Source organism: Staurois parvus, unplaced genomic scaffold (genome assembly GCF_062004578.1).
Source record: "Staurois parvus isolate SC_StPar_1 unplaced genomic scaffold, SC_StPar_1.0 ptg000133l, whole genome shotgun sequence".
NCBI classification, from domain to species: domain Eukaryota; kingdom Metazoa; phylum Chordata; class Amphibia; order Anura; family Ranidae; genus Staurois; species Staurois parvus.
Window position 1 is genome coordinate 1,204,537 of NW_028317929.1, and position 13,206 is coordinate 1,217,742.

At 40.5% G+C, this 13,206-nt stretch overlaps 1 protein-coding gene across 2 annotated transcripts in view; it reads left to right on the top strand.

The window, feature by feature from the left end:
• Positions 1-13,206, top strand: part of CPEB4 (cytoplasmic polyadenylation element binding protein 4) — a 146,506-nt gene that overhangs the window by 7,553 nt on the left and 125,747 nt on the right. The gene's annotated exons all lie outside the window — the stretch shown is intronic.

The window sequence follows — 13,206 nt, forward strand, 5'->3', positions numbered from 1 at the left end:
TTACACAGAGCAGGTAAGTATGACATGTTTGTCATTAAAAAAAAAAAATCCTTTACAATCACTTTAAACTTAAATCAATGTTTAACAGATCCCTAACCCAATCCATAAAATGTAGTGTAGATAGAAGAAGGCTAATGCATATATTGTCTATAGTGTAAGGTTAACGGAGCATACGTTTTGTGTGTGGTGTGTTTTTGTTTTTTTTTTTCTTTTTCTATTAATCTTTGAGTATCTGAGTAGCCCAGATCCTCCTCTTCTATTAGTCTTTGAGTATCTGATTTATTGACCTTGTACGTAAGAATTAATGCTCATTGTGCTTTTATTTACTGCATATATGTACAGCTTCTGTTCTAGCTGTGAGAGGAATCTTGGCAAAGAATATGCCCTCGTTCTGTCCTTTGCTCTTTTTCCTGCAGCACTGATGACAGAGCATATTACAATATAAAGGCAGAAGTCTTTGGACTAACTTTGCAGTGTCCATATTTAGGTAACATTGCTATAACCTTGTTAACAGAACAAATCCTCTCCCTTTAAGTTGGCCATACACAGCTTGAATTTTAGACCATTCCTGCTGAACTAGACAAAATTCAAATCATGTGTGGCCTTATTGCCGTCACTTAGCTTGACAAAGGTTGACTGAGAAATTAAAGGGGTGGGTTGGAGAATTGTCAGCTGAACAGTGATTGCATCCTATCAGATGTAGTCACTGATCCGATATTCAGGCAGCAGCGAGTGCTGCAGCTGCCTGGATGCAATAGTCAGCAGGGCGACTATTGTTTTAGTGTGTACTGAGAACTTTAAATTTGTATGGCCTTCTGAATGGCCCTTTTTCCAGTGTACAAATGCAGTTCCATTTACAATACTTCTATAATTTTAAAGGTACTTTAGACTTTCAGTAAAAAGATGGAAATGCCTCAACTTGCGTATTTAAATTGCTACTTAACCCAGGACCCTGCATTCACTATATCTGGTCTCCTACAGTACACAGAACATGGAAATGCAATTATTTTAGTGAATGTAAACTGATAAATAACTTTTCCAATCAGCAGTTAGAAATCACAAGACTGCTCTATCAGTGTCCAGCAGAGCACTGGTTAAAGCTTGTAGAGGGGGTTTTCTTTCTCCCCTGTGAGGCTGCATAACCCCTGAGCTCTGTCTGGGCAACACTGGCCCTGTACTGATCACATGCACTTTCCCCCCCCAAAAAAAACAACTTATCAATACACACCAAACTTGTGCATGTGTAGCTTGCCCCCAAGGCTCTGTTCTATCAGCTGATGGATTGGGGACAGTAGAAGAAGGGAAGGATCAGAGAAGACTGGGTCAAACCTCCTTTTAACACAGTGCAAAGGATTACACCCTTAGGTTCCACAGTGAGTATAACACGCTTGCTTTACCGTATATACAGACTGAATTTACTGTTGTGGATTTAGTGACACTTAAAGCTGAGTTGGGTTGAAGCTTTACCTTGCATCCTGTAAGGCAGTGCTTCTCAATTATTTTCTGTCATGCCCCCCCTAGGAAGAAGAAAATATTTTGCGCCCCCCCCCGCGCGACTGTAAATAGTATAATTTGTCTATAAAATTGTTATAAGGAGGAATAGTGCCCCATCATTGGTGTCAGTGGGAGGAATAGTGCCCCATCATTGGTGTCAGTGGGAGGAATAGTGCCCCATCATTGGTGTCAGTGGGAGGAATAGTGCCCCATCATTGGTGTCAGTGGGAGGAATAGTGCCCCATCATTGGTGTCAGTGGGAGGAATGATGCGGCACTATTCCTCCCACTGACACCAATGACACTTGCTGACCCCTGTTGCAGTATGGTGCTGCTGCAGCCAGCATATGTGGTTGGAGCAGCACCTCTGCACTGCACACTTACCGGCTTTTCCCTCACTCGATTTTCGCGGGTCCGCTCGGCTCCGCCTCCTTGCCCGTGATTGGCCGCCTGTGTACCTTTCCTGAGCTACAGTTCTGGCGGCCAATCACCGGTGAGGAGGCGGAGCTGAGCGGCAGGAGTGAGGGAGTGGCCGGAGTGACGGAAGGAGCAGCGCTTCCTGGATGGATCATCCTGGGAGCCAGGTAAGAGACAGCAGCCCTCTGCCCACCCCTGTACACGCCCCCCTTGACGGAGCCTCGCGCCCCCCAGCCCCACTATTCGAGAAGCACTGCTGTAAGGATAGAGATTTTGAAGCTGCTGTTGCAAATGTTTTCAAAGCATCAGGGTTAAAGCAGTATTAAACCCAAAAGCAAACATTTGTTTGATTTGCAGTTTACAAATTCTTACAGTAGATATGATGGCTGCATTCATTTATTCTTGTTTATGCTTTTTTGTTATTTATTTTAATTTTCACTTGGTGATCCAGCTAGCAAGTCTGTTTTTCAAAAGCACAAGCTCCCAGCAGAATGTATATATTTACATGGATTAGACTAACCATTTAACACTGGGAGGGATGGTTAAAATGATCAGCTTTTATCCTAAAATTAAAAAATGATTGCTGTAGTTGACTGTGATGTGAGCTAGAGTTTGGCTTCAGTTAGTGTATTTAAATCTGCTAATTTAACATTGCCTCTTTCCCTCCCCTGAGATTGACAATTCTATGGTTTGCTGTGCCTCCTGTTCTAATACAGGAGGTGTGTTTATGGGCCAGATCGCCAGGGGGAAAAGGTAAAAGAAAACTGATACAGCCACCACATCTAATGATTGGTAAGCTGCAATATATTACAGTTTTGGGTTTAGTTCTGCTTTAAAGATTTGTCTTCCTGATCCTGACTTCACTATCTAATGAGTTACTGAGCCAAAAAGAATGTAAGACCGTTGTTTGCAGTTTTTTTGGTTACATGATCTTCCAAATCAGTAACTCCTTTTTTACAGTGCAGCCAGAATAAGGGTAACACCCCATGAGTTTGTACCCTTTAAAACAAGTCCGCATTGGTGACTTGCATAGTTCATTCCTCACTGGTGCTTTCAGTATGTTTCTGTGGCTAAATGTAAAGTGGTTCTAAAGCCTTGGTGTTGTTTGCATTAATGCCTTCCCTGCATGAAGGTAAACAAACACTTCACTTATTCCTCTCCACCCTTTTTAAACACCTATCTCAGGTTGTCAGCAATCCAGCACTACGCCCAGCTGCGGTCATCTCTCCCCTCTCTCTCAGGGACTAGGGCAGCATCTGTAGCCATTGTCTGCTGCTGTCAGTCAAATCCTGTGAGTGGGGCCTAAGCCATACTGTGTGTGCCTATAGACACACACAACGCAGCTCAGGAGTGAGCCTGTGGGTCTGCCCCATAGCAAGCGGCTAGAGAGAGAAGGAACTTGGAGCACAGATGGGGACCCCATAAGAGGAGGTTCAGGGCCGCTCTGTGCAAAGCTATTGCACAGAGGTGGTAAGTATGACATGTTTATTATTTTAAGAGGAAAAAAAAATGTGTTTTTATAATCACTTTAAAGCCAATCTCCAGCTAGATGTAAAATTTTAAATAAATTTTGTCCAATCAAAAAGGGGATCTCCCTATATATATTTTCCTGGACATGGCGGGCATCAATTCCTGAAGATGCCGCCAGGCGGACCGTACGTCGAAGAAAAATTCCATCATATCCAAGCTCCGGTGACGTCACATCTGGCCGGGACAGAGCCTTGGAATGCATGTCGGCCATTTTAATCTGAATATACAGGCAATACATGCTGGTGCCGGCTTCTCAGGCACTATATCATGTGAGTGTATCCAGTTTGTTTGAATTCCTACTGTCGGCTCATTAACACTTAGAACGGTTTTTATTGTTGTGATTCCTTTCAAGTGTTATGGCATAAACAGCTAGGACTACCTATCCTAATCCTTTCAACTTTTGTTTGGGGAATTTATTGGAAACTATACATCAGTCCCTCTTGGCTATCTAACCATGAAGTGTGGGTGATGGTGATCATACATGGAGGAACCTCCAGAGATTATCCTGGTCTATAAAACACAATGACCACTGTAATGGGGTCATATAGGTCTGGTGAGTGATCCATTCGTTTGCTTTTGCACTGAGGTGTGGACACATGGATTTCTAGGTTACCAATTTTGAGGTCTAAGGAGGACTGTCACAATTTGACTTCATACTGCACATGGTGGAAGCACGTTTTATAAAATGAGGATTATCTAGCGATCTTTATTTTTATTTTGTGTATTGTTTGGTTTATAAATTGTTTGAAATCCATTTATTGGCATTCATTCACAATACTCATTATTCAGGTATTTTATTGGGTTTATAGGGTGCATATATATATTTCATATTTTGTTATATATTTTGAGTACAGCACCTATCTATTCTCTACTAATTCACTTACATGTGTCACATTCACTTTTTAGGGGCAGCTGTAAAAACCTCCTAGGGGGTTAATTTATCACTTTCAATTGGCGCCACAATAATTCATTTTTGTTTGGTTAATTTTAATAATTTGGACCAAACTGGTCCAAATGAACTGTTGCTTTCACTACTAGATGCGCCTGTGTGTGCTGTATGTAGTCTCCGCTACATAATATGTGCAGTGCTGTGATTCGGCAGCAGTACAGGAACTTCCTGTCTCACTCCTGGAACAAAATTCAGTAGGACTGAGTGTTTGTATTCCATGCATTTAATCCACTGCTTCCTCTGAATGTCTGAGTTGGAGATCATGTCATCCGCCTGCCTCTTTTTGATCTGGGAGTGGGATGGGAAATTTGTGCCTGCTGCTGAAACACAGCACTGTATACTGTATGTAAGCTTATACAGTGGGCACATCTAGTAGTGAAGGCAATAGTTTGGACCAGATGGGTCCAAACAAACTAAACTTCATTCAAATCAGGAGATCTGCTTTAAAGGTATACTAAACAGAGAAGTGTTAATTGCCATAATTCAGTCTCATAAATCCTATATATCATGCCATTGTATTGTTTCTTAATCCTCTAAGTACCTTTTATTCCTGCAGCACTGTTGTGTGCTCACATGATCTCTCCCTCTTCTTTGGTATCTGCAGGGAAAGATCCTTGGGAGGGGCTTCTGTACTACAGTATGACTGTCTTCACAGCCCGGATGTGCCAGTCATATGGCTAAAAAAAAAAAATGTTTTCAGAACAATTCAAATTTTAATGTATAAATAAATATAAAAACTTTTTTATAACTCCCTATAAATCTTTATTGAACATCAAATATGCAGGGGTTTTTTTTTTTTTTGTGCATTACCAATATGGTGTGGGTGGAGTCGAATATGTTTGACTAGCTTTCATTTTGTTCAGGCAACATCTGCATCCAAGGCTCTTTTTTGTTTAACTTTTCAGGTCTTGGCAATTACTTTTTTATATAAAAATTTTTTTTTTTTTTGTGTGAATGCATTAGTGAATGTTTTTTCAATCCGCATATTATATCCCACCCCCATAATGTTTAGCAATACAAGGACATGGAGGAGGGGGGCAGTGTCATTTACCACTGTGTATATGACCTCATGTGTGACTACAGTCATGTGGGTTGCACAGATAAGAAAGGAGGAAATGAAGAGCTTAGAAGGGAACAGAAATTGAGCATGCTCAGTAGAGGACACGAGCTGGTATACACAATCTCCGCTTTAGTGGCTTTGTGAAAATGCACAGTGTTATATAGCATGTAATGAGTTTTTTTCATAGACTGGGTTTGACGATTAAGTTGGATTGAGATGGGTGAAATTGCCCTTTTGGTCTCCCATAGGGTATCTTAACAACTGAAATCAAGACTGATCGCAAATGTGAGTCTAGCCTGACCCCACTCTGTGGATTACAGAAAGAAATGCATTTCAGTTTGCTGCATTGCCAGTTTGTACTGTGTGTGTGTGTGTTTTTTTTTTTTTTTTATATTCCTAAACCTGCATATTTCCTCAATTAATACTGAAATTCAGCGAGTCTGTAACTGTTCGGCATCCGATGACTGCTTTAGTCTAGTAGTGTTTTAATTGTAATAGCCTATTCTGCATTCAGCTAAGGTGAATGCTATTCATGTCAGTGCAGTAGTAGTAATTGTGTGTTGTGGGTTGCTATGGAAACAGTCAGAAGATCTGATCCAGTGTGGGGGTGACCCTGTCAGGAGCTGAAACTGCCCTATTTCTCCTTTACAGATTTCCACCTTTTCTTAGTAATAGGCATCTAGTGCTAGTTGCTTTATTGGTGAGAAAAGATCAGTACTGTTCCAGGGATGTGTTGGATTTTGTTCTAGGACCTGTCATCATCCTATTCCCAAATGTGAAGGAAAAAGTGATATTTCCTATTTACCTCCTAATCTTAGTCCTCTTCTGTGTGTTCAGAAACCTATTAGAAAATATCAGGCTTCATATGAGCTATTCTCGTTTTGAGTTCCATAAAAAAAAAATGTGTATTCATCATATGTTTCTGAACTAAAGCTCTTCTCTGCAAAAAAAGAATGCACATAACAGGATCATCTTCAGCTACCTTAAGTAACATATAGATTCAGGATGACATTATAATGATGGACTTTAGACATATAGGATAACCGGTTTAGTTTTGAAAAGCACAAGACCATCACAATGTTTTAATTACTAACTGCCTTAATGCAAATCTTTTGGTTGTACTATAAATGGTTTACTTGGGCAATAGGTCTAAAAATGTTTTACCAAAAACAATGCTGAACACAAATGTGTACAGTTTCTTGTAGCCATCTGCAGTGGCGTTGATAAACAGGAGAGGGGCTGATCCTGGCTGAAGGAATGCTTACTGCAACTGGCTGGTACACAACCTTTGATGTCCCACATTCAGTTTGAACAGTGTGAATCTGATTAGTGCTGCAACCTTTTAAATTGCAAATGTCAGCAGGTCACGTGGCCAGAGAGGAGAGGATCCAGGAAACACAGTACATCTCTCTGCTGCTGTTTGTTGAGGTCAGATCAGGATGTGTCCTCCTTTGAATGGTTTCTGTACTTATTGTATACTAGATTCAAAAACAACTCTTCTCACCACAGCATAGAGGCCAGGCACATCCCTGTTGCTGCTCCTGATGCTTCACTTGCTAACATTGCACTGACATCAGTGGGTTCAAGCCGAGCACCTTGGTATCTGATTTTGATTTCACAGTTTGAATCCTAAGAACAACATATAGGGCACAGCAGGTGGAAGGCTGACCAAAGGACTCAATTCTGTAGTAGAAGCAGGTGTTTCTTAATGAAAAACTTTGTACAGTATATTACCAATGAGGGAGCACTTATAGGAAATCACTTTTTTTTTCTAATAAAAGTAATATTTGCTAAAGTTTCACTTTAAAAAGAAAAAATATTTTCCGCATAAATTGGCAATGCTTTGTTTTTGTCAGTTAAATGTAAAGCTGTGAGACTGGAAATATGGTAGCTGCCATTGCTGACTTATGCAGGCCATAGACTGTTTATCAGCCAATTTTTCGTCTGAAAAACGAAACATCGTTCGTTCTGTAAACTGATGTTGCCACCAATGATTTCAAAAATCGGCTGTTTTTCACAAATTTTCCAGCATGACCAATTAACGGAATGAGGAGGAACCACGAAAATCAGCTGATGCCATTGCCCCACTAACAGAGCGAAAATCGGCCGATTCTTTAGGATGAAAAGTCAGCCAATAAACGAACCGTCTATGGCCTGCATAAGTTTTAAAGGTGCAGTCTTAAGGGTTGTCTGTTGGGTTCTGACTTCACTTAGATTAATGCAAATTAAATGTAGATGGAAAGTCATTTAACTAGCACACCAAATGGTATGCATAACATTGCTTGATTTACTCAAAATTGTTTTATTAACAATCGGCATAAAAAGTACCTTTTTTTGTGGAGTTTTTATTTGCCGTCAGGTGATTGGTAATCGTTGACCATGCCCTCCCCTGATCAGTGGTTGGCAGAGAATTTCCCTTAGCACTGACCTCAGGATTGGAAGCTGGGGTGAAGGGAGGAGCTGTAAAGACTGAGCAGTACAGGAGCTCAATAAATTACTCAGGTGAATGCATGTTAAAGAAAACTATAGACTGTCTGGTACTGTCTGCTTTTTGCATACATTGGCACTGTTTCTAAGTTCTGATAACCTTGGGGCTGATCAGCCATTTGCAAAGAGTCTGAATAGCATTGTTGGACCAGGACAGAAAATCCGTGCAAAGCACACTGTCTTTGTACACTAGGCGTGGGCAACTGCAGCCTTCCAGCTGGTGGGGAGCTACAAGTCCCATTATGCCTCTGGGAGGAACTTTCAGTCTTCCTGTCAGCCTTACAGTGCCTTATAGGACATGTAGTGCTACCTGCAGTTCACCCCTCAGGGGCGGACTGACCATTTGGAAACTCTGGCATTACCCGAGGGCCCGGGGTCAGTAGGGGGCCCCATGAGATTCCCTGGTAGCTTTTTTTTTTTTTAGGCTTTTTTGAGTTTGGGCAAGGACACGGGCCTCATGATCCCCTATTGCCCGGGGGCTCCATGAGTTGTCAGTCTGCCCCTGCCACCCTTGGTGTACATATATTCTAGGAAGCTTGCCAAGGACAGATTATACTTTTTCTCAGGAGAACCACTTTAAAACAAGCTTTCTCTTTCAATGGGTGTTACTGCTTTTTGTTTTGCATTTTTTTCAGATTTAAAGTAGAGCTGAACCCCAACTGAACAGCCTTTATTTTTGTTCATACAAGAAATATATGTTTTTAGAAATATGTCATAGTTTTTCAGAAGCCCCTAAAGAGAGCTGCAATTTCCAGGGTGCAGGCTGCGTACTAGTTCCGGTAAGGTGGAGCTGAATCCGATTAGTTTCGCAGCAAGAGATAGCACTGCGTGAAGACTAGTATGGGGCTTGTGAGTGGGAACAGCTGCATCGGATGATTTTAGAAAAGGTGTTCAAGGAAAAGGACAAGTTTGTGCAGTTGTCTGCAGCTTGTGCTCACATAAAGAAGTGATTAGTCAGCACATCTAGTATCTGGGCGTGCTGCCTTTTACATATGCTGTACAATTAAGAAAATTATGAAATAATGTGTTCATAAAAGTGGGTTATCTTAACAAATTAAGAATGTCAAAACCAACAGAAGTTAAAAAGATTTAATAAAGAGATCCTGTAAATGGCCATATCTGAATAACTACTGATCATAGTGTTTGCTAATGTAATACAGTATCTCATGTCTTCACTATTATGTTGGTGTCTTCGTCACAGCATAGTTTAATATTTGTAATGGCCAACTAGAGAAACTGTATTGAGTACCATAAAATGAAAAATACAGGTTTTTACTGGTGAACTCTTGTTTAATACCGTGTTCTACCACCTTCTGGCTACTACATATTGTATCAGTGACTACACAATGGTTTTGGCCTGTACTGATGTAGATTTTCAAGTGCGGTACAGCTGTCAAAGATTGATGGATGTTCACAGATTCTGCATTTACGTTCATCCCAAAGGCATAAAGTGATTGTCAGGATAAAAATATGGACAATATCATTGCTGACTTTTCCTTTCGAGAATATTGGTTGCCTAGCTGTCGTGCTGATGCAGTGGTTCAAATGCTTTTTGAGCTTTGATCTGAAATAAGTATAGAAAATAATGAACTGTGATCACATGACCTCTGTTCTCAGCTGTGCAAGAGGCTTGGTGAGGTGGGGGTGGAGACTGCAGGGGGGTGTCAGCCTATCAACGAGCAGCAGAAAAAGAGCAGTACACTGTTCTTCCCAGAGAAGAGCTGTACAGGGGTGTGTCAGCACAAGTCTGATCATTAAAGGACAGGCAGGCTGTGTTCCCAATACAGCCAGAAAACTGGCCACTCTGATGGATGTGCTTCCATGCCTAGTGTGATCACTTTGATATAAGAAAGCAGGGAGAGTGACAGGATCATCAGGTGTCACAAAAATAATGCTAAGGGAACAGGAACATTTTGTACCACAAGTACATGGTATAGCAGACGCATATAAGAAATTGAAATGTTATGGTAACACACACACTTTCATTAGTTTACTATGAATAGGAAAACTACCTGGTGTGTTCATCTGCTGTTATACCCTCATACATTTTAGGAGTTTCAAAACCTTGTACAATACAATATTGGTGGTTGTACCTCACAATTGTATTATGATGATGAATGCCACCTGAGATTTCTTGCCTTCATCAACCAAGTGAAGAGGAGATGCCCTGGCCACATTGAATTCCAATTTTGAGTAGTGTGCAGACATTTCTATAATTCAAACAGCAGAATACTGTTTAAGCCTTGCTGGGGAAGATCGTGGAAACTCTAGATAAAGGTAAATTGAGCAACAAGGCAAATCTTGAAACATAAAAAGTAAAATAAAAACTTGAATGCAATTATTAATTACAGGTGTTTATATAGCACTGGCAAATTACAAAGCACTTTGCTTACTGTAATTCACATCAGTCCCTGCCCTCAAGAAACTTCCATTCTAAGGTCGCCAGCATACATATATGTGCTTATGTACACACAAATTGGGGTCAATTTAGACAGGAGCCAGTTAACCTATCAGCAAGTATTTGGCATGTGGTAGGAAATTGGAGTATCCAGAGAAAACCCATACAAGCACAGGAGAATATTTGGACAAAATGCAGATGGTGCCCTGGCCAGAATTTTTTGAACCGGTTTACCCCAGTGCTGCATGGTAGAAGTGTTAACTAAGCCCCAATGCAATGAAGTGGAATGCCCTAAAACTCGATGTAGTAAAGATAAAATAATGCATAATTGACTAATTTCCTTTAAACGTGTATGAAATGCATATGACGGTTATTTTGATTAGTCAGATATGCTATGGATAAGGCTTTTTTTGTAGTGAGTACAGATGTGGTGGTGTTCTCCATACTCTGAACTTGAGTTGCACTTTAGCCACCTATAAAGATCATAGATGACTCTCTATCCATTGTCATCATTCTGGATGCATGTTATGCCGTGTGTGTGCGTGCGTTTTTTTTGTTTTTTTTTTTGAGGTAGGCTCAGAAAACAGAATCTAGCTAGCATGTGCTGATAGCTGCTTCCTCTCTGTCTATCATATGTGGTAGACTGAAAAATCAGCTTACATGGAGCAGATCTGTTGATATTTTTCCAGCTTTGGACCTGCCCAGCTCTCACGTTAAGGAGAAGGATTGGCCTCAAACAGGAGCTGTGATTCAGTTTGCATCATTTGTGGATAACCATTAGATGTTAGACACCAAAAATGTCTTTTTTTTTGTTAAACTGGATAAGCACAAAGCTTTTAAGAAAAGCATATTGAGTTCATAGAGCTGTACAATAGAGATGTTACCAGGCAATTTTTCAAACACGTAGTGATTATTGGAATTCCTCATTAAAGAGTAACTCTACCTTTTTTGTTGAGAGAGGAAAAAAAAAACTATGCCCTATGGTGTTTAATGTACATTAGAGAGAATACCCACAGTGTATAGACTGGCATATTGCATTGAATTTTACAGAAAATGATGGTGGATGCAAATTGAAAAGGAAGGGCAATCTTGAAAGGACAAGTTCACCTTTGGGAGCATGTTGCATGTTCCACCCATTTTTAGGGTGGAACATGTACTCATAGGCCCGGCCTACCTGTCAAATTTGAAAACAATGCAGCCATGAGGGGCTCTGCCCACACGACCGCGTCATTTATTCTCAGACTTCCGTGAATGCATGAGCCTTAGCGGCTGTGGGCTTGTACTTTTCAGTGAACTACCACAGTGCTGTGGAGCTCCATGGTAGTTCATTGAAGCTTCCTGTCAGAATATCTGCTTGCTAGTACACCCCGTACGGTAAGCAGATATTCTGACAGGTCTGCAGGAGACCTGCATGGCATTAGTAATCTACTGGTCACTGGTGCAATGCTTTCCAGTCTCCTGTAGACAAAAATAATAAATGCACATTTGTTTAACCTGCAAAAAATGTGCATTTTTGTCTAAAAGGTGAACTTAACCTATAATAACATTAAATTACAACATGGCTTGTGAAGCAATTATATATGCTATATTTTTATTTGCTATATATTTTTTTTTTCCGTGGAAGTGGAGTTACAGTTTTAAGCTTTTAGTAGTTAACCATCAGATGATTAAGACAAGTCAAAGCAGAATGAGGGTCACACAGGTTGATGTTTATGGGAAAATGGGTCCTTGCAATTAGATATAAAGCATTAAAGTAGAATTCCTGTCAAACCCTAACTACTCTTAAAAATGTTCACACCCCCCTCCTAACACCTGTTCTGACTAACTTTGTATAAGAAAATATCTGTATACCTATCTATTTTCAGGCTGCTCTGGTCACATGATCTTCCCTGTGTCAGCCAGCAGTGGCTGCAGGGGAATGGGGAGTGTGATTAAGAGCGTCTAATAATGCCTGAGCTGTGACGTCATCCATAGGCTATGACCTGTCTATTGGCACACCCAAGCACTGGCTGACAGAGGGAAGACAAACCCGTGACTGTATCGGAGCGGCCTGAAAATAGTTAATATCTAGATCTTTTCTTACGCTAGGTTAGTCAGAATAGGTGTTGGGGGAGGGTGGGAAGGGGAGTATTTTTAAAAATATTTACGGTTTAAACAGAATTCTACCTAAATGCATGCAATAGCACGTCTATATAGGTCCATGACTTGCATGGGTTTTTATAGTTAGTAACTGGTTACTTTTGTATAACCATTGAAGTATCTAATACTCATAACAATGAACAAGAATAAGTTACAACCAAAATCAAAATTTGTACAGACAGAAATTGCAAGTGGGAGCCGTTTGTGTTGACAGATTTAAAGTTAATCCTGTGGTGAAGAAATATATGCAGGGCACCATTACTGACCTATCCTTGCATTAATACTAGTCTGGTTGTCATGGTGATAGAATACATTGCAGCTGGAGCTAGAACACTGCCATTCCGACTACCACACTGCACACCTACCATCTATCGCTGTCCTAAGGTCTATGGGTCAGTATGTTGTTCAGGAGATGCATGGCATGTGTCAGAGCCACCTAACTGGCTCCATGTTTCCAGTGTGAAATAATAATAAAAAAAAAAAAAGGTTCAAAATCTGTATTGAACAAATTTGGAAGTTGCCATTGCTGAACGCCACTTTTTAAAAACACTAGTTGTAAGGCTTATCCAGTGAGTCAGTGACCTGAATAAATATTCAGATCATGAGTTCTGACTTTTTTCAGACACTGGCTGCATACTAGCTCTAGGTCAAGTGATTCTAAAGGCTTTTTTTTTTTTTTTTTAAAAATATAACATGTCTATACTTGCTGTGTGCAGTAGTTTTGCACAGAGCA